We start from the raw sequence: 5987 nt of genomic DNA on the forward strand, positions 1-5987 counted from the left end.
TGATTGGCCATGATGGATGAATTGACAGGTGAGACACTTCGGCTTCTTACACCGGAATGTCCCTACTCTGTTATCAAACAGAACATTTTTTGTATTATTTTCTGTTTTTTTGAGCAATTTGCTCGGTGCAATTAGGTTCTTGATGTTTTTATTCTTCTTGAAGTTTAGAGATGGTCTATTTGGCAGAAGGGGTCCTAATTTTGGGTCTTTGAGTAAGATGTGCCAATTCTTGTGTAAGACTCTTTCAATGGATTTATAGCTATTGTTGTAGGTAGTAATGAATCTCACTTGGTTGTTGGTTGAGGATGGCCTGCGGTCAGTGGATTCGGTTCTGACCGTTTGTAGATAACTTGAGAAGGCATTTGTAATCAGGTCATTGGGGTATTGTTTCTCTTGGAATTTTTTGGTGAGAAGTGAACTGGAGGAGCAGTAGTCAGTTTTGTCGGTGCAATTTCCGCTGAGTCGGCAAAACTGACTTTTGGGAATATAATTTTTCCAGCGGGGATGGTGACAGCTGTGATAATGGAGATAGGAGTTGCCTCCTGTTGGTTTTGTGTGATTTTTGGTAATGATTTGGTTATTTTTTGTGGTCAATTCAAGATCTAGGAAAACGAGTTCGGTGGTGCTAGTGACGTGAGTGAAGGAGAGGCCTAGTTGGTTGTTGTTGCAATGTTGGACGAATTCAACTACATTTTCTAGTGGGCCATCCCAGATGATGACTATGTCATCTATATACCGCCCAAAGAAAACTTTGGTGAGGTTTGCGTTGCTGGGTGCATAGTTGGCGCCCATAGCCGTCCCGTTAATTTGTAAGTAGAATTTTTCTAAGAAAGAAAAATAGTTATGCTTTAATGTAAACTCGGTGCACTCCATGATGAATCTTGCTTGGTTATGGTTGATAGCAGATTTGGAAAGATGGTATAGGAGGGCCTCTAAACCTACTGCGTGTGGAATGGATGTGTACAGAGAACAAACATCCAATGATACCCAGCAGTATGTGTCATTCCATAGATAGTTGGAAAGATACAATTATTGCTCTCACTCCGACGTTCGCGGCGATATGCAACATGTGCGGCGCAATGGGCGCAATCGTCTTTTTTGCACGTATGCGCCCCCGACGCATGTTTGCATGCGTGTATGTATGGGTGGGGACTTAAACATTTTTTTTTGTTTTTTTATTCTTTTTTTATGTGTAACACCCGCCAGCGACAGCCAGAAGCCAGACATGCCATAGTGACCCAGGCGGCCCGCAGGGCATCAGGGGGATGTCCTGGCCGGGCCCGCTGTGACCCGGGGCCCCATAGCAGCTGCCTGGTTCGCTAAGGCGATTGTTACGCCCCTGCAGCTAGGGGAAGAAAGATAAAGAAGTTTGTGCTTTCTTTTAGCCCACAGGAAGTGACGAGGACTCAGCATTTCTGGAAAGATAGCTATTTTCTGTACTCCCTGAAAAAGTTCTTAGACCGAAAAAAGAAAATGAATGCAGCCACCACATCTAAGGACTTTTGGGTTTGGGTTTAGTTATCCTCTAAGCGGACCATCCTTCAGATTTCCCATACTGTAGCGCAGCTTTTGAGGAAGCCGTGCTGCCATTGGAAAGGGAAATCTCCTGCATAGAACGACATCCAAATGTAACATTCGCCGAGTTATTATAATAGAAATAACAATCATTGTAAACATTTTGTACTCTATAGTTTTTTCCTGCAGCTCCAATAACACCGGGCAGCCTCGTGCTATGTCACGTTATGTACTATTACGCAATGGCAGCTGCGTGAGATAACGGCGTGCGGGGTGGCCCCTGCCGAGACCAGAGCTCCTGGCACGCGCCAAGTTTACACAGATGTCGGAATGTTTTAGCTGAGAGACCTCAGTTGTCAATTTGATGTGTCGTATTGACACACACAACATACATGAAGAGGGCAAGACAATGCCTGCATTTTCCAAAAACAAGACGGCGGCCATCTTGCCCACTGTACATCCTGAGAATTCTTCTGGTGGGAGACTCGCACGATGCGCGTTAGGGGTGAAATGAGGGGAGTGATGCAGCTAAACTCCATTTCTACAGAGAGGGAAAACAGGAATGGCCCCCCGTGGTTTGTTTTTGGTGGCACCAAGCTGGGAAATTACACCTGACCTTGGATGACATCTCAACCTTTAGCTTGGTTTGTCCTGCCAAACAAGCTGCACATTATTCCAGCAGGCATTGTGCTGTGAATGGACTTGTTTTAAAGGAAATGTGTCTTAATACAACAGATTGGAAAATTACTTCAAAAATCTTTTTAATAGCCCCGGCCACACATGACAATGCGAGCCCATTTGTGGAGTGCTCAGTTTGCCCTTTTAATTTTAAAGCTGCACCCGGGATAAGCAAATATTGTGTAAATACAAGAGCCATGTGTGTTCTTCCTTGAATCTTGGTGAGCTTTGTGTATTCCTCTAGATCTGTGCAGTAATCCAGTGTGAGACATAGTGATGATGTTGCCGTATCTGCGTTTTGGCATTTGCTGCAATAAAAAAAAGTGGATTTATATACTTTGTGCTATATATACACTGAGTGGCCAGATTATTATGACCACCTGACGACTGGGTCTGAACGTGCGAATTGCGGCCGTCAGCGACCAGTCACTGTTAGGGCAGAACGGAGAGTGGCAAGACTGGTACAAGACAACAGAAGGGCAACAGTGCATCTCCAATTGGCACAGGAACACAAGGATTGGACAGTCGAGCATTGGAAAAAAGTAATGTGGTCGGATGAATCACGTTTCCAGTTGCATCATGCAGATGGCAGAGTGAGAATTTGGGGGGAACAGCATGAAAGCATGCACCCCACATGCATAAGTACAACCCTTCAAGCTGGTGGGGGCAGTGTTATGGGTCGGGGCATGTTTACCTGGCATGATTTGGGCCCTTATATTCGTGTGGAACAACGTCTGAATAGCACAACATACCAAAGTATTGTTGCTGATCAAGTTCATCCTATCATGTTGATGGCGTATCCCAATGGAGATCGCTTCTTCCAACAAGACAATGCGCCATGCCACGGTGCTCGTATTGTGCAGGAGTGGTTTCAAGAACATGAGGGAGACTTTTCCTTGCTTAGGTGGCCCCCACAATCACCGGATCTCAATCCAATTGAGCATTTGTGGGATGAAGTTGAAAGAGCCATCAGGCAGCTGGTTCCACAACCATCAAATCTCACAGAACTGGACAGTGCTATTCATCAGGCATGGTGACAGATTCCTCACATCACCTTTCAACATCTCGTGGAGTCAATGCCAAGAAGAATTGCCGCAGTATTGAAGGCAAAAGGTGGCCCAACGAAGTACAGATGGTGTGGTCATAATAATCTGGCCACTCAGCGTATATATATACACCGATCAGCCATAACATTATGACCACCACCTAACATTGAGTAGATCCTTCTTTCGCCATCAAAACAGCCCTGACCCGTCAAGCCATGGACTCCACTACACCTCTGAAGGTATACTGTGGCATCTGGCACCAAGCCACCAGTTACAGATCCTTTAAGTCCTGTAAGCTGTGAGGTGTGGTGATTGGCAATTTTACTTGGGCAATCTTGGTTTGCACCAAGCCACCACACATCACTACCTTTGATTCGATGACCCAGAATAGTCAGGCAGATGCCTTTTGCTATTTCCCTGACTTTCCCGATCTACATTCTTGTATCAGGTCAGTGAAGGGAGACAGGGAAAGAATTCTAAAAGAATATTTCTTCCACCATTTTAATTGGGTCAGTTAAGGTTTTGCGTTGATGAGCACGTGCATCACGGAAACGTCAGATATATATATATATATAGCTAAGGCGTTTTTGTTTTATGCAATCTGAGCAGACTGGAAATTCCAGCTTTTCTGAATTATTTTTAACTTATTTCTACACTTACACACAGACAGAAAATAATCTGCTTGTCTTCTGTCTTGAAGGCCGGCACAGCAGAGGAAGGTATTTTGTAGAAAAAGAGCAGCCAAAGACTTTGCAACACTGCAGCTGGTCATTCCTAGATAAATGGGCAGAGAATACGGTATGTTAGACCAGTGGTCCCCAACCCCCGGTCCGCGGACCAAATGGTACCGGGCCGCACAGTCTCAGTGCGGTCCGGTCCTGCAATATGGGGCAGTGCAGGGTCCCGGTGTTAATACAGCAATGCTGAATACCACCAGCCGAGGGCCCGCGGGTGTCACCCCCCCTGCCCCCACTACATGAAGCCCCCGGCCGCAGGTGCAATGGTTCCCTCCCTCCGCCACCTCTCTGCCACATGCACCGCTACAGATAAGGCGCTCTAATCGTGCGGCCGCTCACTCCTCAACAAACGTCCCCCCCCCCCCTCAGCGGGCCACGTTAAAATTATTAAACGTTGACCGGTCCGCGGCGATAAAAAGGTTGGGGAGCACTGTGTTAGACCCTATGGAAGTCAGATAAACATGGTGCTAACGGGGCTTTTGTTATAGTGCACCTCCACATTTCTATTCTAGCAGTGTGTCTACATGTGACTGCACAGTCCGATAGGCAGCTGAGTGTGACCACACTGCCCAGTGCACTCCATTATCTAAAAGGCTTGATCAGGCACGTCCCCCGCTCTTCCTCAGCACAAGTCTATATGAGGATGCTTGCTATGGAGGGAATGGCTATTACTCATTTATTTCAACCTAAAGCACCGGAGCGGAAGTGCAGGAAGCACAGCTCACTGACAGAATGTCATTTCAAGGCACTCTGAAGATAAAATCATTAACAACTCATAAGTTATGATGATAGAAGACTAGAACAAGTTTTACAAAAATGCAGGACTTCTATTGGGCTTATAAGAACTTTTCAGAACCACTTTTTCATATAAGGTCATGACAAAACCAGTGTAGTTTCAGCGTTTTCATTAAAGTGGACTTTTACCGCCTTTGACTAAAAAAAAAAATCAAAAAAATCAACAAAAAAAAATCACATCAGCACACAGCTCTGCATACCGATATTAAATCATCTGACATTCATTATTAAACATATTTTTGCTTTTACTTACAATTCCTGTTTATCTAATGCCTGATGTAATCGGTGCCAAAGCATTGCATCCTGGGAAGGTTACATCAGCAGAGCATTGCTGGGAAATCTCAGGAGATCTCAGGAAAAGGCATTTTCCTCTCCTGAGATGATGTGCATGGTCACATGTCCTAGTCACATGTGCAGAAATCCAGGAAGTAATAGGAGAGCTAGTAACCTGCCCTGAGTAAACATGGCCACTGCCAGAAGACTGGGGAAGAAAAGAGAAATATGGAAAGGAAAGCCGGCAATTATCTAGAAGTATCTGTGTGTAGATTGTCATTACTAAACATTTCTAAAGGTGTGTTTGTTATTTTGAAGATCTTGGTAAAGTTCCTCTGAATGTTGAAGGCAAGGACTGACAACACACCGATGTTAAAGTGGGCGGGCACAGACAACAAATACTTCCTGCGAGTCTGATTTAGGAGACCTGCTGGTTTGCAGCACTGACGTTCTACCCATATTGAGAAACAGACAGAACTGAACAGATTATAGAATAAACTTTATTTATATTTAATTATATATAAAAAAAAAACAAAAACAAAAAAAGGAGAAAAGTCTTGTTTGGACCGGAACTCTTTAATTAAAGAAATGCTAATTTAGTGAAATTTTAATGCATTGTAATAGTACTAAATTCAGGAACTTTGCAATCCTTCCCAGCCATTCAATATTATGAGAAAGCGCCCATGTCACCATGAAGCAAGGTGGATACTGAAAGGAGGACTACCTATCACTACACCCGAGAACACAGAAGACTTGGGACCTGGCCTATCACATGTTCAGATTTGTAAACTGGACTTTTAGTTTAGTGTTTTAAAAATAAAATGTAGTGATTAGCTGAAGGGGGAATGGGAAAGAACGGGGTGTTTACTTTGCCTGTAAATCACCTTTGACAAACATTTTCATACTCTGCAATTGTGTAGGTTCTGTGCATTCCCATTATAAC

The sequence above is a fragment of the Nanorana parkeri genome, unplaced genomic scaffold (genome assembly GCF_000935625.1).
Source record: "Nanorana parkeri isolate BGI_ZX_2015 unplaced genomic scaffold, ASM93562v1 scaffold254, whole genome shotgun sequence".
Taxonomy (NCBI): Eukaryota; Metazoa; Chordata; class Amphibia; order Anura; family Dicroglossidae; genus Nanorana; species Nanorana parkeri.